Source organism: Ursus americanus, chromosome 19 (genome assembly GCF_024610735.1).
Source record: "Ursus americanus isolate L20-20 chromosome 19, mUrsAme1.1.p, whole genome shotgun sequence".
Taxonomy (NCBI): domain Eukaryota; kingdom Metazoa; phylum Chordata; class Mammalia; order Carnivora; family Ursidae; genus Ursus; species Ursus americanus.
In genome coordinates this window covers 47788814-47815182 of record NC_142145.1, presented here as the reverse complement: position 1 = coordinate 47815182, position 26369 = coordinate 47788814, and the positions used below count along the sequence as shown (strand labels likewise).

Sequence of the window (26369 nt, the reverse complement as noted above, 5' to 3'; positions counted from 1 at the left end):
ACCGGTCATGGTCCAGGGCCTGCTGGAAGGGGATGCCAGTGGGGCGGCCGATCCCTCCTGGGCCCGGAGGCTCCGGACAAGCCATGGCGAGCGGGCAGCCTCCCCCAGCGCCCGGCCCGGGTCCGCGGGCGGGAGGGCGTGCTCATCCAGGAGGTGCAAAAGTCGGCTCTGTCCCGGAGCTCCCGGGTTTGTTTGGTTTTGTCCGCGTCCTGCCCCCCGCCCTACCCCCCTTCGTGCAAAAGGCCAAGGGTTTTTGACCCACCATTGCCCAGGCCGAGTTCACACTTAGGGCCCTTTAGCCGCGGTCCTGCGGACAGAGAAAGCAATCGCGCAATGAAGCGAGAGCACTCTGTGAATGAACGCGGAATCCGCGAGAAAATAATTTTTCTTCCCGGCTGAGCGCGTCAGCCGCACTCTGGGGGGCAATCCTCCTTCCTAGAAGACCCCCTCCACACCACCACGTTCCACACCCCACAGTGGCCACACACATCATTTGTGCCGTGGAGTTTGGAAATGGAGGCGTGAGCACAGTGGACTGAGGAGGGGAGGGGGGGGTCGTTGGAGGCGCTGGGGAGGGAAATGTGCGCCCATTACTCTCAAGGAGGGCAGGGGAGCCCTAAAGGCCACTCGCGGGCGCGAGGGCTGCGGGAGGCCGAGAGGCGGGGCGGGGGGAGGGGGCGCGGGGGTCCCCGCCGCGGAGGTTCTGGGGAAGCGGGAGGGGCAGCACCTGAGGAATCCGCCTCCGGCCGCGGCGGCCGCCGCCTCGCTCCGCCCCGGGGAACTGAGCGCGCGGCGAGCGCGCCTGCCAGAGAGACGCCAGCCACCGGCGGCGCTAGCACCTCGGAGGAGGGCGGCCGGAGCGAGCGCAGCGCAGCGCTGGGACCCGGACTGGGGGTGGGGAGACGAGCCCCGGCCGAGGCGAGGGCCACCCCCTGGTCCTCTGCCCTAGCGCCCCGCCAGGGCCAGGTGAGCGGCTGCGGGGACTCCGGGGCGCGGGCGCGGGGAGGCGGGGAGGTGAGAGGTCGCGAGCCCGGCGCGAGCGCACGCCTCTGCCGGGCAGAAGCTGCCCTTTGGCGGGCTGTGGACACCCTGCCTGCGCGGGGAAGCGCTGCGGCTGACTTTTTCTGGAGGACTGGGAAGGCGGAGCGGGGGTGTGAGCGCCACTGTGTTTGCGTGGCGAGGGCAGGCGCCACTGGCAGCCTCGGATCCGAACCCCTTCTCCCCGCCGCCTCGCGTCAGCCCTCTGAGGGGACCCAGCCCGTTCGGTCCGCGCCCGGAGGCCAGAGGCCTGTCACCGCGGGCTCTTCTCGCTGCCTTTGTGGCGGGAGCCAGGAAGCCCGAGCGTGGGACGGGAGAGGCTGCGGCGCGGCGGGGAGCGCCGAGGCGGAGGCGGCGGGGGGCGCGCCGCGGACCGCTCTCCCCGAGCCTAAGGGGCTTATGAGGGGGTCGCCCGGCGGGTGGACCGCAAGCAGGGAGGTGCGGAGGTGACCGGGCGGGGCGGGGGTGGGGGGAGGATGGAGAGAGCTCAGCTTGGGAAAGTTGAGAGCGTCCAGCGGAGGCTGGGCGGTTGCTCAGTGTCCATGGGTTTCTTTTCTCCACATCCATGTCACTTCGTCACGAGCGCGCGCGCGTCTCCAGCCATCATTTCCATTTTTCTGTGAGTAGTGGAGGACCACTCTTAATCTGAATGAGACACAAAGGGCTGTGTTGACAGCTGACCCTGACACAGGTAGACGGCGAGGTGAGGTGTGTGCTCTGGCCTGGCAAGGGTGATGATGAGGCAGTTTGTTAAAGTAAATCAATTCTCTTAGTCCCTCTTCGAGCTCCATTAAACTAAATTATCTGTATAGATTCAGTTCGTGGGGCTTCTCAGTTAAATCGAGCCCAAGTAAGGTCCAGAACGATTCATCTGCACGGGAACAGCTGCTGCCTCCAACCGAGGTGGAGGGATCCTGCAGAAACTCATTCAATCATACTCCTTTCCTGTATGAACGTGACTGTCACACGGTCCTTACACACCCTACGCCAGCCCTCTGTCTCCTGTCCAAAAGACAGAAACCAAATTTTAATTTCTATTTTTCACAACTTTAGAGGCCCCCCTTCCCCGAAATCCCACTTAAATCTTATATTAAAACCTAGCCATTTGAATATGGGGAAGAGGTTTTCTGCGAAAAATTTTTTAAACTAATTGCCCCCTTAAAAACCTCTCATCCCTCCGAACATTTTCTTATACTTCAGATCCTGGAATTCGGCTTCGAGTTTTGTGACTGTGTTGTTCTTTTTCTTTCTGAAAATTTCTATGTGATTTTACAAGTTGCGATACTGAAAAGTTATTTAAAAGAGGAAAAAACATTAAAATAACAGTTTCATTGAAAATGTTTAGTAATAGAATTATGTGGATATAGGCATGTGTTTAAAGGGACATTTTAAATTCATATTGAAAAGTAATGTGTCTAGGGTTAAGAATTTCACAGTGTAAAGTAAGTTTTCTCTTTCCCACTCCATACTCCCGATGTCTTCCTTCCCAAAGGCAACCGCTGTTGTCAATTTCTTGTATATTCTTCCATATATCTTCTATTAAAATGGGAATAGATTATGAAGATAAAGGTTGAAAAGAATGGAGTATAAGACTGAACTGCATATCAATGGTGATGACTATGTGATATCCACTCATGATGACTTTAGAAACTTCTATTTGGCCTAAGGCGCTTATTACAGTGGAAGATCAATTAGAATGCTAAAGATCTTGAAACAAGTATACTGTGGAAAGCAGAACTGTTAACTGATTATCCCTGCCCCTCCCCTTACCATCACTAGTTTCTCTACACTGTTTTTAATAACCTTTTTAAAAAATTGTTTCCTCCATTTTGGAACTCTTTATGAAGTAATGGATGAGCACTGTCCAGTGAAGTATATTATCGGAAGACATTGAAAAGGCATATGTATACACTCCTATTGACATAATATGAAAATTTAGTGGTAAGGGAGAAATATGAAGGCCAAGTTTAAGATATTTGGTCACATCTAGTTCCAGGCCTGCATTTACCGTAAACTAGCTAAATGAAGTAACTTCCTTAGAAATGCCTTTGTTTCCCCCTCAGTTAAAGAAATGAATTGCACTACTAGGTTTCTAAGGGTCCTTTTAAATCCAAAATTTTATTATTAAAATAGTACTGATGTTCTAAGACTACCTAAGGATAACCCAGTTGGACCTGTGTGTACTAAGCAGTAGAATGACAAAAAAATATTCCTGGTTTGTGGATTCATAAAAAGGAAGTTAGAGGTATTTAAACTACATTCCTGTTCTTATGAGATTGATATCATTGAGGAACAGCTACTGCACTTTCCCACAAAATGTCTGTTTATGTTACTGATAGAGGCCAAACCCTGAGCTGAATGGGCCTCTGTGTATATCACCTTGTAAGGCTAAGGAGAGTGAATTTTCTTCATAGCTCATGGTGCCATTTTTAGGTAAATTACTCTTATCAAACTCTTACTTTTCTTTTCGGTAAGTGGAAATACAGTTAGTTCACTTACGTACTTCAAAAGAAGTTGACATAATTTACTTAGTAATTCTCACAGGCATTTAGAATGTGAATATCCCTATAGCTGTTTTATTTATTTTATACGTGTTCACTTAGAGATCATGTATTAGTAGGAAACTTTTCTAATCTCTAAAACACCTGCAAACTCTGGGCTAATGATCCCTGGATGGGTGCAGTGAGCTGAGGAGTGATTGCAAGATTATGAAAGTAAAAAGAATTCGTTGATTTTAGTCACTATATATGATCTCAATTAAGGTTTTTCAAAAGTACACTGTAATAAGTCAGTCAGAGAAAGACAAATACCATGATTTCTCGGATATGTGGAATTTAAGAAACAAAACGGATGAACATATGGGGGAGGAAAGAAAAAAGAGAGAAGGAAACAAACAATAAGAGACTTAAAGATAGAGAACAAACTGAGGGTTGATGAAGGGAGGCGGGTGGGGGATGGGCTAGGTGGGTGATGGGTATTAAAGAGGGCACTTGTTCTATGAGCATTGGGTGTTGTATGTAAGTAATGAATCACTGAATTTTACTCCTGAGGCCAATATTGCACTGTTTGTTAACCAAGTAGAATTTAAATAAAATTTTGAAAAGAGAAAAAAAAGTACACCATAAATGGCGATTGCAAAAATCATCTCATACTTTGGAGCTTCAGAATTACCAATAAAGAATATTGTGTAATTATTTTGAATAATTCTGTAATATGAATAAATTATTAGTGAAGTTTTAGGAATGTTGATTGGGATGATAAGAATATAAACTAGAAGAATGGGTTTGTAAGGGTGCTTAGAGTAATCTTGATTGACAAGACTGACAAAAACAAAAGAAAATTGGGTACTAGCAGGAAGTTCTAAAATGGTAGTAGTTTTGTTTCTTCCAGCTCCCTTCTCAGTCTTGTTATATGAATATATGTTTTTATAGATGTCTTATCATATTACAGATACATTTCTATCCTGATTTTTATCAACTTTTTAAATAATTTATTCACTATTTATAGTAATTTTATAATAGTTTATCCAATTAATGTACCATAATTTACTTAGCCCTTCCTCTACTTGGGAATTTTCCAGTATTTAAAAATAATATGGTGACTGTCCTCATGAATGTAACTTTCTTCTCCTTCTCTCCTTCCTTCCTTCCTTCCTTCCTTCCTTCCTTCCTTCCTTCCTTCCTTCAGATTATTTCTTCAGAGAGGTGATAATGGTGTAGTTGTAATAGGGGACTCTAAAATTAAAGGTTCAGGGTTCAAAACCTCACTCCATCACTTACTGGCAGAATTTGTTTATAAATTTTTTTCTCAGAACTTTAGCTTCTTAACTTATAAAATGGATATACTAATAGCTCTCTACAAAGTTAATATAAAAAGCATTAGCATGATGAAAACACAAGTAAATGTTAGCTCTTATTTTTAATAGAACATTTCCAGATTCCTGGTAATTTCCAAATTACTTCCAAAAGGATTATATAAATTTATACTGTCATTAACAATCTGTGTGCTTACGTCCTTTTAAATCATTTATGTTATTGTGACTAATTTGATCAATGTAAAATTGTATCCCTTTGTTTTGATTTGTATTTCTTTAGTCTTGTGCTAAGTGAGAGGTGTTTTTTTCAGCAGTATTTGCTACAGTTTTCTAAATGGGTGGTAGACATTTCACCCACCTCAGTCATTTTGAGCTGAACTATAAGATGGGCATATAGGACAGGTCAGTTACACTGCTAATGAAGGCTGAATCAAATGTTCCAATAGTTTCTTTCAAATTAATTGTAGTTGTTTTGTTGTTGTTGTTGTATTTTCAGTCTATGGTAACTGTTATTAGTTGTTATTATTTTAAATCTTAGGAAAGTAGCTGCTAAAGTTAATAATGTAATATATCAATTCTACCTAAGTGAAAATGCAGTCTTTTTTCCCCTTGAGAGGCTGATTTATAATTAGCATTATTGTGATCACAATTTGGTGGATTTTTACTAGAAATGCTTGTCAAAACTTGGGGGAAAAAGTCAGAGAGAAAGTTTCATGAGCCCTAATCATGGTATCTTTTGGCTACAAATGGATAATGAAGTTATTCCCTCTGACTGGAGTTCTTATATAGTCAAGGTAATTTAGACTACACAAAAGCATGCCCTTGTAAGTTCTGGAGTTCCAGCAGCCCTGATATTGCTGGCAAACACACACCCAATGTGGATAACAGCAGCTCTTTGTGCTGCTGAGCCCCAGGAGGGCTCCCTATTGTGTACTCTTCCTTCCCTCCCATTCTTGACTGACTGGTGATAGCAACTCCTCCAAGTCCAGATGTGAAGCTCCCACAACAACTCCCCTCTTCTACCCAACTCTGTATTTACCCCTACCACCTACCCCTTCAGCAGATTTGCTTTTGCCCTATGATATGGAGATTCAGTATCTTTTCAAGATTTTATTTTTTAAATTTTCTATGCTTTATGAGTGTCTTCAACAGTCCTTACAGTAGAGACTATAGGCATGATTAACATAGATTAACACATAATCAGCACTTGATAAATGTTTGTTGCTGTGAACCATATCTTATATGGTCTTTTCTCTTCCTGGGCATGGTTCTATTTTTGTGGTACCAGTCTGGAGAAGCAAGTTGTGTCCTGCATTGCTGTGTTTGCCTATATTTCCTGGGTTGGGAGTTGAGAAACCTGCTTGTTCTATCTCTTTTCATTTCTTATGTACTTGGGTAAATTCTTAACTCCTGCACCTTACTTTTCTTATGTAAAATGGAACTAATAATTACTGCTCTAATAATCAACTTCTGTACAAGATTGTTGTAAAGATAAAAAGGAATAATAAATGTGGACATGTTTTGGGAAGAAAGGATGTACACATTTGTAAGAAAAAAAAAGATTGTTAAAATTACACATTATCACTATACTTCAGGAGTGTCCATAGCTTTGAGAAAACTTCACCTCAATGTAGAGCTGCACTTGGAGCTTGAAAGTTCTTGGGGCCCAACTCAAACTATTCAATCAGAAACTCTGGGGACAGGGCCCACTGATCTGCATTTTAAGAACCATTCTGGCGCTGAACCACTGCTTTAGGGAGTAGGAAATGTCAATAACCACTAGAAAAGTATTCTGTTAAATATCAGTTATAAAATAACCCAGAAATGTCATAACATCTCTTTTGCATGCCAAGTATGAATTGAAATTTAGCTATTATTATTAGCTGCTGTTTGCCTTTTAATCTCTCAAAATTTAGCTCAGAGGAATTGTAAACTCAAGCGCCTGTAGAGGTTAAGTAGGTAATCTGAGTGAGTGAACACCTGTAAAATAATATAGGCTAACGGGTTCTGGTGGACAAGGAAGTCTGAAGGCAGTAGAATTTCTAAGACTTCACTGATTTTTGCCCCATGGGACTGTGTGTCACTGTTGCCAGATGATTTCATTTTTCAAATGGAGCTGAAAATTCATACTTTTAAATGAGTTTAAATGTTGCCAAGAAATTGTAAGAAAACATAGGGACCCAACAAAACAAATTTGGAAAGCTAGATAATTTCCAACCTCTCAGTTGGAAATTAGTCTATTCTTACCCTGTCCAATATGGTAGTTCCTTGCCACATGTGGCTATTTAAGTTTAAATTAAGATTCAGTTTCTCAGTTGTGCTAATCATATTTCAAGTGCTTAATAGTTGCATGTGGCTAGTGGCTACCATATTGGACTGTGAAGATATAGAAGATTTCCATCATTGGAGCAAGTTGGACAGCTTTGGTTCAAACTCTTTGACTCAAATTTCCCTTCTAGGAATTTGCTAGAAAGAAATAATTAGACAAATGCTCAAAGGAATATGGCAAAAATATCACCCAAATCATTATAGAGTAAAAAATTAGAAACAAACTAAACATTATGTTTTTATTAAAAATTAGGTTGCAGTAAATATCCATGATATATAGGTAAGTGAAAAATATTCCTATTGCATAATCATTTATTTGGGTAGATAGCTTAAGTACATAGAGATTAGAGGAAGAGTTTTTCTCTTCTGACGTGCATACGAGTAGAATGAAGTTTTCCCTCTTTTAGCCTGCAGCTCTTCTTATACAGTAGAATAGGTTGGCTTTCACTGCAACGTGGGCAGAGGCACTCGATAACTCTCCAGGCTGTATCAGTATCACGTGGGTTCCTGTTAGAGACTCAGAATCTTAGGCCTCACTCCAAGCCCACTGAATCATCAGAATCTCCGGCAGGGCCCAGGAATCTATATTAACAAGCTGTCTACCTTCTGGCTGTATTTGCCTCCTAATGCTGAATGTTTCAAGCTTTATTTGTTTTGTCTTGGCCAAGTGAAATCTCTTTGAACTCTGTCCAGGTGACATTCTAGGTGCTGAGGATACCACAGTGAAGAAAACTAACAAATATTCCTACTCTTATGGGAATCAAACAATAAGCGAGAGAAAATGAGTAAACTGTTGTATTTTAGATTTCAAGAACTGCTAGAGAGGAAGGTGAAGCAGCAAGGGTAATTAGAAGGCGAGAGAGGAGCTGTGATTCTCTGTAAGGTGTCACTGAGATGTGACACCTGAGTGAAGTCCTGAAGTCTGTGTGAATCACTGGAAAGTTGAGAGGAAGAGCATTCTCACATGTTGTGGGAGGGGTAGCAAGGAGGCCAATGCCACTGAAGGGGAGAGGCAAGTGAGGGAGTGAGTGGAAGATTAGGTCAGAGAGGTAGTCTAGATCTTTTGACTTCAAAATTCTTTGTTCTCTCTAGTGTACCACACTTCTCAAATTCTTTGGTTAATCGTTTGTAAAGAGATCAGACATCCTTAAATTCACTGTTCTTCAGTGCGATCTGTCAACACCTGCCTTACTTGCCTGGGGTGCTTGTTAAATGAGGATTATTGGTCTCTTAACCTATTGAACAAGAGTTTCTGGGGTGGGACCCTGGAATGTGCATTTTAACGATCTTCCCAGGTGGTTTTATGGACATAAGAATCTTAGAACCACTCCTCACAATTATCATCCTGTACATTTAGTTTTTATAGAGCAGGAATGCCTAAAATTGTCACCAGTGTCGGTAGAGGTCACTTTGTGGAGAGAAGATGTAATTGGTGTAAATGTCTCATTTATTTCTTATTTTTAAACAAATTAAATCAATACTACTTATAGTAAGTTTATGTCTATTTCTCTATTGGGATATTCAGGGAACGAAGAGACTATTACTGTCATTCTTATGACATAAGACACCCATAGAGGGTGGGTGAACTTTTCACTTCAGGGTTCTGTCTCTCCCTCATCTGGTCTGTTCTGTTTTTTCAAAAGGCGCAAATTCAAATGTATTTGATTTTTTCATCATGTCTTCTTCTCTGTCTCTCTCCCTCTCTCCATTTCTTACCTCTTGTTTCTTCTTCAATCCTTGAAATCTAACCATCCTAAGTTAAACACCATGAACGTTTTGGTGGCAATTCTTTTATGCACATATTCAGCATATTTATATATATTCACCAACACAAATAATTTTACATCATGGGATCATATTCTGTTTTTCAAAAAACTGTGGTCACATCTTTTAAAAACTTCAGGGAGCCTAAATTCCCTCTTTACCCTTTCCTTTACCCCAGCAGTGTGGCCAATCTGCTGTTGATTTTGTTATAACTTTTTCCATGATCATGTAACCTTATACTGTATATTTTCAGCACCTTATATATACTATCATACTTTATATATGTAACCTATCATTACACACATATTAAAAATCATGTTTCTTTTTTCACTTAATACTTAATAAAACACAAGGGATATACTTCTTTTTTTTTTTTTTAAAGATTTTATTTATTTATTTGACAGAGAGAGAGACAGCCAGCGAGAGAGGGAACACAAGCAGGGGGAGTGGGAGAGGAAGAAGCAGGCTCACAGCAGAAGAGCCCGACGTGGGGCTCGATCCCATAACGCCGGGATCACGCCCTGAGCCGAAGGCAGACGCTTAACCGCTATGCCACCCAAGCGCCCCAACACAAGGGATATACTTCTGAGTCAACTGACACAGCTTTTATTTATTCTTTTTAAGGACTACATGACATTCTGTAGTATACATATTCCGCAGTTAAACACCCATTACTTTATTGAAGGACATTTATTTTAACTAAACAGAAGGCCCAGTTCTTTAGGTCATTCTCTGCCGTGTTCAGCTTGATGGCATTTGTCTTCCATCTTGTCTCTTCATCATCCCAAGGAGTCAGCGGCACATCCAAACCTCACACAGTGTTGACTAGAGTCAGAAAAAGGTTCTTTTACCTCAGGCTAAACTCTTTTTGAAAGAGTTTCCCCGCATACCTAGATGTCCCAAATTGCATTGGCCAGAATTTACCCCAGGTTCATGTGTAAACCAGTCACTGAGAAGGAAAATGGAAATACCATGACTGGAATAGAATAATCAGAATTCACCCCAGAGCCTGGGGAAAAGTCCACCCCCTTAGGTAAGCATATAAAACCTCTGGGATTGTTCATATAGTCGATCAGGAATGGCTCAATTAGGCAACTAGCAATATCTACCATGAAATCCAGTTTCCCTCAAGGTTCTTCGTGATCTGTCCTCATGATAATCTAACACAAAACCTCTCTTTTAGACAAGCCAATCAGTTGTCTCTCCTGCCTATATATCCTGTTCATATACATTCCTACCTATGGCTTGGCTCATGTTTCTCTTAGAAATCTCTTCTAGTTCTCCAGAGCTGGTTTTCGCTATTTAAACTAAAATTAATTAAAGTTAAATAAAATAAAAAGTTTAGTTTCTCAGGCACACTAAACACAGTTCAGGAGCGTAATGGCCACATGTGGGTAGTAGCTACCATATTGGACAGCACAGGTGTAGAATATTTCTGCGGTTGTAAAAAGTTCTGTTGGACAGCACTGCTTTAGAGATTCTTGTAAATCATACCTGTTATTTAACGCAGTGTTTGCCAAACTGTGGCCACCTGTATGAGAATCAACTGGACATGCTATTTAAATGCAGATTTTAAGCCTTAGGGGTAGATCCCAGGCCACTTTCATGCCCAGGAATGGTAAAGAACCACTGACTTGAGGTCTAGTTTATTTTATTTCTTTTATGGAAATATACTAAATATGGGAATTTTCTTTTTTTTCTTTTTTCTTTTTTTTTTAATATTTTATTTATTTATTTGACACAGAGAGAGAGACAGCCAGCGAGAGGAGGAACACAAGCAAGGGGAGTGGGAGAGGAAGAAGCAGACTCCCAAGGGAGCAGGGAGCCTGATGCCGGGCTCAATCCCAGGACCCTGGGATCACGCCCTGAGCTGAAGGCAGATGCTTAAGGACTGAGCCACCCAGGCACCCCTAAATATGGGAATTTTCATAAATTTTTTCCTATTCTAAACTTAAATAACATTCGTAATTTATATATCACAGTTTTTGAATTTTATTATAGATATTTATATTCTCTAATTATTTCAGAAAGCATTTTTTTTCTGATGATTAGAGGATAGGTCCCTTTAGAGAAGGTACTATGGCGTTTTATAATCTGTATTGTCTGAAATGTCTAATATGGTATTGGATACATGGTAAATACAAAGTATTCACTGATTAAATTACACTCCACAAAATTGACAGTCTACATTCTATATGTAATTGGTAATTCTTTGAAAAATCCTAACAGTGGGGCGCCTGGGTGGCACAGCGGTTAAGCGTCTGCCTTCGGCTCAGGGCGTGATCCCGGCGTTATGGGATCGAGCCCCACATCAGGCTCCTCCGCTGGGAGCCTGCTTCTTCCTCCCCCACTCCCCCTGCTTGTGTTCCCTCTCTCGCTGGCTGTCTCTATCTCTGTCGAATAAATAAATTAAAAAAAAAAATCTTTAAAAAAAAAAAAAGAAAAATCCTAACAGTGTCTGCAATACTGGAGGTGGAAGATAAATGATGGTAAGAATATTTCCACAATATTCTTTCTCAATTTCCCTTGTTGGGAATACATCTGAAAATTCTGCATAGATTTCTGACACATATTATGTGAAGATATTCCCTGTAAGGTTTAGATTTGTAGCATTTCTTTCTTCTTTTCTTTTCTTTCTTTTTTTTGAATGGCTGTTTTAAAAAGTGCTCTGATCCGTTGATTCTCTAGTGGAACATAAACTAATCAGACCTCTGGAGCCATAACTGAAAGAGAACTTGCTGTTGCAACTGAACTCCCCAAGTGAATAAGGGTTCATTTCCTAATCAACTAGAGAATCCCAGGTGGCTGTTCTACTCTGATGATTCAGTAGTCACTTGAAAATTGTTGGAGCAGGAGGTTAAGGTTTTGGCATATTAGAGAATGGCTAGACCTTTACCTTCAGAAGTTGGGGCACAGTGAATGATCAAGGTAGACTAGCAATATGACTACTAGTAATAGTAATACAGCAGCAACATTTCACTTAGGATTAATATTAGGATTGTTTCTTTTACATTCGCCTGTACATAATTTCACAGGTTGTATTATGCCATGGGTTGATATGAAAACAAACAACTACATTTTCTGATAGGCTCATAACCTTAGAATATAAAATCAATCTAATTTCTTATTTAAAAAATAAAATCTCAAGGTGCCTGGGCAGCTCAGTCAGTTAAGCATCTGACTTTGGCTCAGGTCTTGATCTCGGGGTCCTGGGATAGAGCCCCATGTCTGTCGGACTCCCTGCTTAGCAGAGAGTCTTCTTGTCCCTCTCCTTCTCCATCTGCCCTTTCCCCCATTTGTGCTCTCTTAAATAAATAAATAAATAAATAATCTTAAAAAAAAAGAAATAAAATCTTTACTGAACAGATAACAATTTTCCTTTTAAACTCTTGGTATATTTTTGACTCTAAGATAGTCAATTCGTAATTTGATTCCAAAAGTCACATTTCCAAGATAATGGATCAACTCACTAAGCATGATGCCTGATACAAAATAGACCCTCAGGAAATGTTAGGTTTTTTTCCTCATCAGAATCACAGAATTGCAGTCCACTGACTTCATCAGAGAGTACCAATTTGTATTAACTTTTGCCTCTTAACTAATATTACCAAGTTCTTTATTTTTTGGAAAAGTTGGACCATATGAACACCAACTTTTCTCCCCCATGTTCATATAAATGGAATGATCTAATACCAGGTGTGATATTTTCATGGTATTCTTGGTCAAAAGATGTAAGATGTTTGATATGGACAGGTATTAAAGGGACCATCTGCACAATCTACTGAAGCCAAGTTGGAGTCTGGAAGCATAGTGTCTGGGTTATGGTATTTCAGATATTCTAAATGTTTGAGGCTTTTCTGCCATCATAAAGACTCACGAGTCAGTGGTATGCCTTATCTCAACCTCTCCCTCCAGAGCAGGAACTGTTACTGAACAGTGTAATACATGGTGTGGTTGCATATCTGGCATTTCAGAGAGTGTGTATATATGTCAGAGAATGTGTGCATGCACAAACCATAGCCTTTAATAAAAAACAACCATAAAGGTCTTTAAGACCCATATATGCTCCTCTACTTAGTCCTTTCCTACTATTTAATCATTTAATTTTTAGCAGAAGTGAAGAATTTAATCCAGTAATTTAATAAAAATTAATGTATACTACTTCAGGCATTGTGCACGTATCATTTCTAATCGCCATAACAGCCTTGTAAAGTAGGCATCGTGATTCTTATTTTTACAGCTAAGAAAACTAAGGCTCAGAAAGGTTTAAGTGAATTTCACAAGAGCCCATAGGTAGTAGATGGAAAAGTCGAAATTCAAACCTAGGGCTGGCTGGTTCCATAGCATTTGTTCTTTCCTCGAAAGTCATGCTCTTGGGTACGTGTCTTATTACTCAACTAGATTGTAAGATCTGGATGTCAGGAATTATATCTCATGTTTTATTATCCAGAAAGGTAGCTTTGGCAAATGTTGCTTCTCTTGCTGAAGATAGTGTAGATAGCTCATGAGCTTATTAACTCTTTCAGACCACCAGGGGATCAGCTAGCACCTTATTTTGGAGAAACAGACTGTACCAAGGCTATAGCTTGGTTAGTAAGGAATGTAGTGGGGGTCAGATCTTGGATGTACTCACCAAACGTGAATGAACACTCCATGAGTGCAAGTACTTGGTCTCTTTTGCTCACTACTCTGTCTCCATACCTAAAATAAGCACATAATTGTTCCTTAATGAATGAATGAGTGGCTTCTGTGGGGACATGTTCCCTTTTTTCCATGGCTGTGGAATCCATTCTTAACCTGGGCCAAACTTCTTTCAGACTTAAGCCACTGACTCCAAGGGAGCTGGGAGAAGGGGCAGTAGGTGGAATTTCAAAGTAAGCTTATTCCCTCTACTGGAAATACTGAAATGAGGCCCAGGCCTTTTGGAAGCTAGGTCAGTAACATTATCTTTTGAATAAAGGGTGCTAACAGGGAAAAATAAATCCAAACCAATTCTGTGGCAGAAGTAAATGGAGATGCATTTCATTTTCTCTTCTTTTTGAGTTTTACAAAATGATAATGTCTTTGGAATCCTCCATACACTATCAGTTTATCATCAGATTTACTTATTTACAAGTTACCTGCATATTTTAGGTCAGATAGTCTTCAAATTTGTCAATAAATATCCTAGTTAATAAAAAGTAATTGGAAGTCAGGGCTCCTGGGGGTGCAGTCGGTTGAGCATCCGACTTTTGGTTTTGGCTCCGGTCGTGACGTGGAGGGGCTCAGCCCAGAGTCCTCCTGAGACTCTCCCTCTGTGCACCCCTCCTGCCCCCACACTCTTTCTCTTTCTCTCATTCTCTAAAATAAATAAATCTTTAAAAAATAATTGAAAGTTATTTATTTTCAGGATAATAATGCATGATGGAATAGAGCCATGCAATTGAATTTCTGGAAAAAATGTTTTGAAAAAATGTGACAAATCTCTTGTACTGTATAAAAGTGTTAACAATTCATTTTACTCATTAGATTTCAAATTGATAAGACTTCCAAAATCAAACAGCGTGGGCTTACTTTAGATACTGTTACATGGGAGATTACCAGACATCTGTATGGTGTTTACCCTTGGGAATCTAAAGTTCATGAATTGCAAACAGGCCCCATAATTCTATCTTAAAGTTTGTGTTTAACCTGTACTGATTTTTTTAAGGCTTTGAAAGTAATAATTGGCAATAGCAATTATAATGTCAAGCTTCCTCTCAGTTCATTTAGATAAAAAGGAATTACTGCATCAAATACATTTGTCATTTCCTTAAAAATAATTTTTCTCTTCATAGTTTTCCCACTGAGGAAGGTATTTTTATCCAGTGGGGATAATAGAATTCTCCATTGGGCAGGAAATTAACAATGGAAGTCAATGTAATAAGTCTTTATAAGTACCTATAATTGGAGTTGTGCTGTGGAGAAAGAGAAAGGAGAATGAAGTACTATCTCTGACCTTAGGGAAGCCTACAATCTGGTTAAAATGCATTTATGTGGCTTTTGGTTTTATAGATTCAGATCTAGTTTTGTTTTAACCACGTTCTTGAAATCATCTGTTACCGAAATTATAAAAAGAATTCAAATGCACTGATATCTAATGGAATTTAATGTCCATTCATTTTTTTAAACTAGAAGACATTTTTAACTTTTTCAGGAAGCATTGAATGTAAAATTGAAACAGTACTGGTGATGTTAAGGAAATCATGGTATGAGTCTTAAGTTTGATAGTGGCACTTCATGGACATTAAGGTGTCTATAAATAAAACCCAAACTGCAACATATATATTTTGTATTTATGAGTTTGGTCACTATTCAACTCATATCTTTTTTGTTGTCTTAGAGAGCAGAAACTAATTTTAGTAAATAAGATCATTTTGAGATGTTATTTATGTGGTAAATTTAAAGTATAAGAAATTATCATTTAGAGAGACAGTGAGTAAAAGATTATTTTGACCTCAGTCTATGTTTAAAGCACATTTACAGTTATATGAGATTACTTACTTTACTGATACATTACTATCTTACTAAAGCATATAGATTATATTGAGAAATAATAAACATTTAGAGCACAGATCAAAAACATTTTCTTATAAATGCAATTCACTCTTTAGAAATTGGATTCTCATCCATTTTTCATCAGTGAAAGGTATGCATACTCTAATTTGACCCTTGATATATGTTTCTCATTATGTACAGTAATGAAAAATAATAAGACTGATCAGCACCATATTTACCATAAATATGTTGCCTTTTATAAATTTTCTTTTACTTGAATGGAATTAAATTTTCTACCTGAATTGTGGACCACCAGAGAAAGGAAGATACATGTTAAGGAAAGAAAAAAAAAATTAATAAAATAAAAGACTTAAAGGATAAATAGAACTCAGGGCTATCTACAATATTTTGACTTTAAACTCTGTTATTCTTTTATATCAGGGCTTATTAAAGAACAAGATCATAATTTAGTCTGTTAAATTCTAACTCATAAATTTATTTGGTCACTTATTGTTGTTATTATAGTGTTTGTTTTTATCTTATTTAAAAGCTTTTTTCCAGAAACTTACATGCGTGAGAACTCTGCTCTGAGTTGACTTTTGTTAGTAGAATTCTATTTTGATCTCTTTAGAGATACTTTTCCTTAACTCTTACATTAAGTTAAAGTGTTAACATATAAATCCTATTGCATTGATATGTAAATAAAACAGACTAAAAATAGTTGTGTAGTCACAATTTTCTCTCCCTAAGAATTAGAGATTTAAATCTCTGAAAACACTAATGTGTGTGGGATGGTTATGATAGTCTAGTTGCCTTTGTGTGTGTTTCATTTAAATGTAAATTTATCTTAGAGACTCTAAAGATGAGCTCAGAAAGTAGAGAATTTTAATTTGAATAGTCATTTTCTTCTTTTTTCACAAACAGTGAAATAAATCCTTATTTTACACTAAAGAAAAAAAAAAACTTGTTAAACAGCCAAAACTCAACTACCTTCTTTTAGAGGTTCTTAATGGATTATTAATTTTTTCTCATTAGTAGGTTTTCCAAGATTATGAAATTGCATTAAAAGAAAATTTATATGCTGTAAAAGCACATATAATAGCAGTTCAACAATTTCCAGTATGATCCTGAGTATTATTTTGCAGTACTAAGTAAAGGAAAATAGTAGTATTTTAAAAAGAAATTAGGTTTCTGAAATATATTTTAAATAATTAAATCTGAGATGTTAAAAAAAACCTATGAACAGCACACATGCACATATTTATATACTACGTTTATATTTCGGTTGTATTTTTAACCATTGTTTAAAATTTAGTTTGATACCGTAATTATAAATCAACTTTCAGGAATGATTTCTGAGTGCCAGTTTTTGAAAAAGTTCACACTTTTCACTATTCCCTTTAAGACAGAAGGTCAAGATTCAAAGCTCTAACTTGGCTTCATTTTATACTTGTTGACGTTGTGTAAGCTAGAATGTTCTCTTAAGGGAGGTTACCTTGTATTGACTTTAGCAGCTTTTTCTACTTCCCTGCAATAAAACAGACCATTTGTGTGAGTTGCTGTTGATTGCATATTTTGAAGTCATTTTTGTCTTTAGCCATTGCATTACCAGCCTGTGATTATCTGGTGTAAAAAAAACAAACAGACAAAAAACTCTTTGATCTACCCTAACCTTTCTATATGTAAATTTTGGAAAAGGGGGTCCATAGCATGCCCATAAAATGTACTCCTGCATTGACATTTCCAAAGTAATTATAAAAAGGATTATAAAGTTTACTAAAGGAATTGCTATTTATTGGTTGATAAAATTTACTTAGGTCACACAAATGTAAATATTTTCCAAGCAACTGTTATACAGTCAAGGGTTCTCTTCAAAGAAAAGACCTTTGTTTATAACCTAAATATCTTTCTTTTATACAGTTAGGAAAAGTAAAGGAGTGTTTTCTAAATATTTTAATTGCAAGATCTTGAATTTTTATTTATACCATTCTTTAATGTGTATCTTTCTATAGAGTGCTTGCAGATTTTAAGACACAATTTTGTATATTTAGCTTTAATTAATAGTTGCTGTTGAGAATTTGAAACTGAGTTTTATAGTAGGGGTGTGAAATGTGTATTTACAACAGTATCATAATTTACAGATTCTGTGATATGAGGTCAGGCACATTGGTTTATAATCAAAATCAGTAATTATTTTTGTTGATGGCTTGTCATTGGTAAAAAGCGTTTCTGGGTTATAAACCACAAAACTCTTTTTCAAAGCTGTTGGTGGTCAGTTGGTAGAAAATGAGTGTGATAAGTTAGTTTTCTCTAGCTTCATGTCTATTTGATCTTATGGTGTGAGAAAAAACAATAGATGGGAACAAATTGGCGTGAATATTTTTAACCGTTCCACTTGGTAAAACTCCACACTATGTCCAAGAAACAAATATTGGGTTTCAGAGGTATTTTCCTTTCAAAAACTGCTGCATAGCAATTTTCTCATTTAACTTTTTATAAGGACATTCTGTTTTACTAAATTAGATGGTGTTGAGGTGGAAGGTGGTATAGGTAATTGTAAAATGTTTATACCTTCCAGGAAGTGTTATTACCTGGTAACCAAAAAGGCTGTCTGAATCTATTTTTGTAGTGCCAGGGAGAGTGGGGGATGGGGAGAATGAAACTTGAATCAGTGACCATCTGGCCCAGATTTGGCTGATTTCCTGTGCACTGCCCTTTGTTTCAGCCAGACAATGGATTGTTCCTTTTACAGATAAGAACTCTGTTGATGACTTTGTGCTGAATCAGCAGGTTTGGTTTGGGATTTCAAGCATAGACTCATATTGAGGGGTCTTCTGTTGTTCTGGCATCACTATTCTGGTATTCACATTATAAAAATATACTTAAGGTTCTTTCCTATAGTTTAATAGAGTGGTGGGATTGCAGACAAGTCAAATAAAATAATTGGGAAAGTAGCTTTCTGGTTTGATATTGCCTTTCTCAAACACTGAAATGTTCCTTGTCTGTAGTTTCCAAAATTAATATCTCCGTGATTGTGATTTTTGACAAATCTTTATTTGAATGCTTCTTTATGTCTGAACTTGAATTTTCCACTTGAATCTTTGATGATTTAAATTTAATGTTGTCCTAATCTGGGCTAGGCTTTTATGGTATGGTTATGCAAACGTTAAGTTTTCTGTGACATCTGTTGACATATATCTGCAAATTACGTCTTAGGGTGTTAGAGCTATTTTCCTTACTTTAAACACTACATAATCATCAGGAGACTGTTAAAAAAAATGGTTATTGACTAGAAGCAGGGACCTTTGTTGCCCAATGTTCTAAGTAAGCCAACTACCAGTTTCTGTAGGTTATCTCAGAAGCAGTTGAGATCAGAATGTGGTTAAGTGTCACTTTTCCAGAAGACAAGAGGACATTTCAATGCTACCATCTTGCTGTGTGGCCAAGAAGTATAAAAATAATAGTTTTTACTTCTGAAATTTTAGAAGGATTGTTGGCAAAGTTTAAGTCAGTCTTTTATTTCAACTCATCTCTTTACAGCTGAACTGCCAGCTAGCACTCCAATATAGAATTTTCTCCAGACAACTTTTTCTGAAACCACTTATAACTTTAAAATTAAGCATTGATCAAAATGGACTGCTTTGAGATCTAATCTGTAATTGTTTTGTGTAGATAAAGGAATGTTCGTTAGGTAAAATCAAGGGGACTGATCATAAGAAAAAAGCTTCTTAATAGTTCCACCAGGATCTAATTGTGTAGCAGATGGGACCACACAGCACAGTGCACTGTCATTTGATGCAATTAATTTTAGGTCTGCATGCACCAAAGGTGAATGACAACAAATGGCACAAAATGTTAGTTTGCATTCATACGGGGCACTATCTATTCATATGTGTTGCTTCCCTTCTCTTTTAGATGTTTTTAATCGACTGCTTGCTCTGTTTGATACTAATAGAGCCTCAGAATTGCTTGTTTGGTTTAAATGCATGGGTAGTTTGGAATACGAGGATGTTACGGATTTAATTGGAATAGCATATTCAGATTTGGAGAATTAGTTAAATCTAGAATAGGCAGAGTTAAAATGTGACAATGACAACAACATGAAGACAAGTTTACTTTATTTTCCCTCCTGCTTTAATCAGACTAGTTCAGGGAACTAGTTCGAGGTAGAGGGGAAGGTCTTATCCTTTTCCCCCCTCCCCCCTCCTGGTCACCCTTTACCCCCCAACCTCTGACTCTCCTTCAAATCTCACTGAGGAATTATAGTCTCTACAGAGGCTTGGTTGCAGATGCCTGGAAAGTTTACACTGCAGAGAGTTGTTTTGTTTGGCATAGCTAATCAGGAGCCAGGCTGGAATTGCTCATAGCTGTCATTCAGGTTTTGTTTCAAAGTCCAAGGACCTGCTGGGAAAAACAAAAAGCTAATGAAAGCTGACTGTATTTAGGCCTCAAATCTGTGGAATCTGAAATGATGTCCTGACAGTGTATTCTTATTCTTCCACATTCTTGCCGTTACTAAGGTAACAGATTTTTAGAGGCTTTCCATCTTCATTGTCAAGTATTTGCTACACTTATTGTTGTTTTTCAGATTAGAGCAATTCAGATTATCCCCTTTTGAGATGAAGGAAAAGAGAAAATAATGGAAATAAAATGTCTGAATCAATTACCCTGGATGCTAGTAAAATCAGTTTTTTTTAATTGACACCTTTAAAATTTTTAGATTCATAGCACATATTAAAATTCAGGACTAGATCTTAATTTGCCAGGTTTGTGAGGGCTGCATGTGTGAAAATCACATTCCTGTTATATGAAATAGTACATATTCATGTAATCAATAATGAATACACTTTATGGGAAGAAGATAGGTAGAAATATCCTATCTTTTAGATCTTCCTTCTTGAATAACAAACCAAATTATATGAACCACTGATGTACTTCAATTCTTATCTGTAAGTAGGAAAATTAAGTAACATGAGAAGATGCACTTTGATGAACATATTTATCAAAAAATTGGTCTTTTAATATTTGTTTTCACAAAAAGATGTTTCGCCTTGATGGGTTAGCACTCGTATATATGAAAATGTGGTTGTTTTTACAGTCAGGAGACCATTTGGGGCTTATATTACCAATGGTTTGATAAGTGACAAAGCAAAAGAAAATTTTTTAGAGACAAGGTGCTCTTTGGGTTGATTTTAAATTTGAGAATCCCCAGGGATCCTTCTGAATGGTGCTGTAACCTGTATGGATCTTCTTATCAAGATGCTGACTCATTGAAAGATGACATACTTTTTTCAGACTTAACAAACATCTTCGTCAGGTACTTTCTCTCCTGTGGCAATAACTACAATATTGAAATGATCTACTTTTGGTACTGCCCAGATCATGTTCCTCATGTGGTATCAACACAACAGAAGCCTGCATTCATGGAGATAAGATCTGGCTTAATTTTCTTCTGGGAAATATAAGAGAGTGGGCAGCTGGCTGAATGGAAAAGAACCAGTTAAGAGAAGTATTCAAAGAGGCCCTCATTTTAATTTCTGTATCTTTGTTCATGCTGGATTCCCAGCTTGGAATTTTATCTTCTCTCCTTTCTACCTAAATCCTACATTTCTCAAGGTCCAGCTCAGGTCCTTCTTCATTCACTAAGCCCTCTTTAACTTCTGTGGCTACCCCAAGAGCAGTATCCTTAGCTGATCACAGTATCTAAAGAATTATGTTTAGATACAGTTTCTACATTTTCAGGGAAAGAGTGACCAGGATGGGGGAGATATGGAGGAAAATTACATAAAGGGAGTAGACAATTTGAAAGGGGCAAGTTTAATCCAAGAAGATTTAGAGAGAGACAAGATAGCTGTCTTCAAGGGCTGATATGTGCCCCTGGAATTAAATTTACTCTGATTACCTTTAAAGTAGTGGTTTTTAAATTTTGCTCTGCAGAGTTGCAGGCATTCTTGATGTGCCTTGGGCTGCAGAGGGGTAGAGCAGGGGCACTAGAGGACATGCTGAGGGCCCCTTGCAGCTCCCAACAGAAGAGTGGGCTTGTGCTTGTTATTTCTTTTCAAGGCGCATTGTGCTGCTTTAAGGTTTTTAAAATCATTGCTTTATAGAATAATAAGTAGAGGAGAGTTTGTGTTCAACATAGGATAAAATGTTTTAGCTGTAAGAGACTTCAAAAAATTAAATGGAGTATTATGTGAAATGTGAGTTCCACATTAATCAGAAGCTTAATGACCCTTGGCCAAGGGTTTTGGAAGATTTTTGCTTATGGGGAGAGGTTGGGTTGGGTCCCTTCTTCCCCAGATTTCCTTTAGTTCTAAGATTGTGCGGTTGATTTCTTCTTTTATTGTTAATATCAGACGATTTGATACTTAGCTGATCTCAGTTGGGTTTTTGAGTAAATCCTACCTCTTCATTAAATCATAAGTCTCCAGAGTAGGAACAATGTCTTCACTGCTTTTGGATTCTTCAGATCCCAGCATAGATGTAGGGGCTCAGTAAATACCTGTTGATACAAGAAATAACTGCAAGAAGCACATGCTTGATTGCCTTATGACCTCTTCCAATCATAAAGTGTGATAAGGGAAGGTATTTGCAGGATTTTTTTTTCCACTATGGCTTTCTGCCCTCCAGGAATAGTAGAAATGACAAAGGAGATTTAAGATAAGCTTTTTTTTTCGTGTGTGTGTGTGTGTGTGTGTGTGTGTGTGTGAGTGTCCAGGAGGCCAGAATACTACTGTGTCTAAAAAAGTGAACATGACCTCTCCCTTCTCCTTCCCTAGCACCCTGAGGCCTAACAGGTGAAACCTTGAATGTGGAAATAATAACTCTCCAAATTGAGAAACTGAGACACAATAGAAGGGCAAAGTGAGATCTCCAGGTATCCCAAGTGCAGATAGGGAAATGCCTTATAAGAGGATCGCAACATTAGCCTAGACTTCAGGGGTTTTTTGCTTTATGTTTCATGTGTTCTGATGTCGTTGAGAACTAGAATTAAAAGGTATGAATTACAGGAAATCTTTCCAGGATCAGAATCTAGTAATCATGATAGAATTGATAGGGGAAGACAGGTGCGATGAGCACAGTGTAATCTGAAACAGCCCTTTCACTCATAAAAGACCTTTTCTATTTCTTCTCTTTGTATTGCGTGGAAGACGCAAAGTGTTTCTCTCAGCTCCTGGTGCATTGCCTTATGCCTAGAGGACACTTAAGTGCTTATTTAATTGAGCTGAATTTTATTAATGGGACTTTCAGAGTCAATTACCAGTTCCATTGTTGGTGAAAGTATTCATCATTGCTTGAAGTCTCCACCACACCTCTCCAAACTCAGGCCCCGATTGCAGGGACAAGTTTTATGATATCAGTATCTTACAGTTCAAATGGGGAAATTGGTCACATTGAAAAGCAAACAGGCTTGTGAAAGATCTCTGTCCAAGTTGTTCGTTGTTGATAAATGACAAGGGGAATGCCTGGAGCCAGTAATGATTCCAGCATTAAGGAAGTCTTACTATACCCTCAGGGAGAGGGATACTTTCATTGGGTGAGTAGTTGGAAATCCCAAGTATGTGTGCTATAATATCTGAGTACCTGAGTAATGTGCCCTACAGGCAGATGTAAAAAGGAGTATACTTTTATCATTCGCCTCAAACATTACATTCATCTCTATGGGATGTACACAATGACTGACCCTCATTTAAATCCTAGCATCCTGTTTCAGCTTGCTGAATTCTGAAAAAGCCATCTGGGATGGTGTTCTGGTGAGTTACCCTTTAAGATAGAATTATTGACTCTATTGTTATTAAGAAAATGATTACTTACACTTAAGGAGTTTGAAATTTTGAACTAGTTTGTAAGCCTTTCTGTTTTAGCGGTTTTGACATTGAAATGTAACTATTTGAAACCTCTGTACCAATCCAAGGGAGGAAGTATATGATACTTTAGGGTGAGGGATAAGTTTTATTTGCTTTGAGGAGCTAGTATGCATCTTCTTCTCTGTTGATAAAAGAATGTTGTGATAAAGATCATTGTGTTTCCCTTTTTATTTAACCTGGTTTCCTAGGTGCTACATTTATGCTGAACTATATTTACTGGTTAGCATATTTGAGTCCTTCTCTCTCCTGAACCTGAACTTTCTTTTACTTTCTATTACACAGCATATATCTCTTGTAGCCAATGCACATCCAGTTGGGGAAGAGAGAAGGTACAAATAAATTCAATTAATTATAACCATTAAACTATTCCTAAAGGGTCCAGACCACGCCCCTCAGCGCAATGAGATAGTTCCAAAGTCATAATACGTACCTGAAAATGTTTTCTGAATGAATGAAGCTCAAGGAGGGTTTTAAAATGTCGGGGAGACTATTTGAGAAGGAAAACTAGAAATGCTATCTTGAAAGAGGAAACATTTATGTGAGCGTGAGGAATGAATAGAGTTTTAACAGCCAGAGATGGGCTGGTGAGTTTTTTAGGGAAGTTAGTTGTATGAGCAGGATGTGGAAACAGAAAAACACGGTCCATATCCTCATAATGGTGAATGATCCGTTTTGGAGAAGCACAGGGAAGGTGAATGAAGTGTTGGGAGGGAGCCACTACTCTTGCTAGAATGGCCATGTTGACCATTGCTAGCTCTTGTCTCTTTATCATCTTGTCTGCAGTGAGGCTCCAGAGTCCACAAGCCCAACAGTTCCTAGGGCAGGAAAGGGCACACAACCCATACCCCTCTAGTGTCCTCTCATATCCTGCCCTTGACTCTTAGTCATTAACTCTAATCCTTTACTTAAAACAACTTAGCCATGATGTTATTTTAACCCCGCTTAAAACCCAAGCAGTCCAAAGGCTGTCATGCAACCTTAATTATTCTTTAGTTTACTCACCAGGAGGCCGTGAACATAAAGCTCATTTGCACCCATAGGAAGCAGACATCCTCTCACAGATAATGGATTATTTCATTCCTTGAAAATGTATGGCTGAAATTTAGGTGTAGTTAAAACAAAAGCTTATATTTATTAAACATTATGTGCCAAACACTCTACTAAGTACTTATACTCATGATGTCATTTAGTCCTTATCACTATCCTTAGTTTATGCTATAATCTTTATTTCAGTAATGAGAAAAAATGGATAGAAGTTTAGTATCATTTAAGTTCATAGTAGGTGCCAGAGCTGGGATCTGAATCTGGGAAGTCTGACTCCAAAGCCTGAACCAATTTAAAGAAACACATTTAGGGGTACCTGGGTGGCACAGTCGGCTAAGCATCCGATTCTTGGTTTCAGCTCAGGTCGTGATCTCAGGGTCATGAGATTGAGCCCTACATCAGGCTGTGTGCTCAGCAGAGTCTTCTTAAGACTCTTTCTCCCTCTCCAGTTGCCCCTCCCCCCTGCTGTCTCTCTCTTTCTCAAATAAATAAATAAATCTTTAAAAAGATAAAGAAGCACAGTAAGAAAGTACGAGAGATAAAATGTTTTGTGTTCAATAGATGACGACAAAAAAGGGGTAGTGTTAATGGGCTTTTATATTTAAAATTTCATGAACTGAGTGGCCATGGATTCCTTAAGGCCTTTGTCATTTCAATATTTAAACTAAAAATTGTCCCTGAATGCCTTTAGATAGGGCATGAACCCTTCTTTTCATGCATTTCCCGTATCAGCCCACAAATTTATGGCACTGGTGAATATGTTACATTAGTTCAGAATACATTGACTGGATTGGCTCAGAATGCAACTCCAGTCATGTAGTTCCCTGTTTGAATCAAGGAAGGAGAAGAAGGATGATGCCAACCGTGCAGGTCCCTTTTTATTAGGGAAGGAACACCTTTCCTAGAAATCCCTGCGGAACACTCCCTTAGGTCTCCTGAGCTAGAACTGGGCTGCTTGGCCATCCTTCACTGCAGAAAAGGATAGAAAGGTAAGGAACATGACTTTCATGGTGAGCTCAGATCAATCAAAATCCTCCACCTGGAGCTGCACACATTGAATTGGGGTCCTATTAGCAAAGAAGAAGGGGGCATGGGTATTTGAAAAGTGACTAAAAGAGAGTATTCTTCATCCTCATGTTCTTTAAAATTCTGAGTGACTGCATACCACCCTCACCCTACACTACCCTCACAGTGGAATGATTCATCAGGATAAGCTAACTGCTGGAACAAAATCCTCAAAATTTCAGTGCCTTAATTAGTTACTTGTTCACATTGTAGTCCAGCATGGTGAGTTGCTTCTCCTTGCAGTTGCTCAGGGATCTAGGATCCTTTCATCTTCTGTTGCCATCTTTGAATTCAGCCCCCAGGATCCCCTGGAAGGAAGAGAGTATAGGGAAAGCACACAACACTTAAATGTCTGGTCATCACGTTGGACACATTCCATTGCGAGAACTAGGAAATGCTGTTGGACCGTGTCTCTAGGGAGAGGAAGTGGGGTTGGCGAGCATCTTGTGAGCTTCTGCCACACTACAGCTGAGCGAAATTTAGTTGTCTTGAAGACAGTCGACAGATGGATAAGGGGATTCTTTACAAATGTGAAAAGTGAGTTTCACAAGAAGTTATAATTAAATGAGACTATCTCTTGTTATTTCTTTAAGATATTTCACCGAATATTTCTTTTTATAGACAGTTAAAATATGGATAGTAAAGTTTCAAGTATATTTCCAAAAAGCCTTCCCTGACCTCTCCAGATGACAAGCAGCCTGCTGTATTTACCTCTGTGTGTGCTTCTCCTTGGCTGTAATAACCGGTTGGCATGAATCTCACTTGGCTGTGAACTCTCAGAGGGCACAGACCACGTACAATGCATCTTTCAATCACCAAGCCTTGAAGCCTATAAGATAACTAATGATCTTGTTGGATTGAATGACTGGTTAAATGGATAAATGCATGAATGAAGGTATTGACAAGAGTACAACTTCATTTCAGACTAAAAG

The 26369-nt window shown here is 38.8% G+C and overlaps 1 protein-coding gene across 11 annotated transcripts in view; it reads left to right on the top strand.

The window, feature by feature from the left end:
* Positions 1 to 823: 823 nt before the first annotated feature.
* The window catches only part of GREB1L (GREB1 like retinoic acid receptor coactivator), a 265250-nt gene continuing 239704 nt past the window's right edge, over positions 824 to 26369 (top strand). For all 11 annotated transcript variants that reach the window (XR_015727761.1, XR_006776899.2, XM_045781919.2 and 8 more), the window contains exon 1: positions 824 to 966. The gene's annotated coding sequence lies outside the window, so the exon portion shown is untranslated. The remainder of the gene's footprint in view (positions 967 to 26369) is intronic.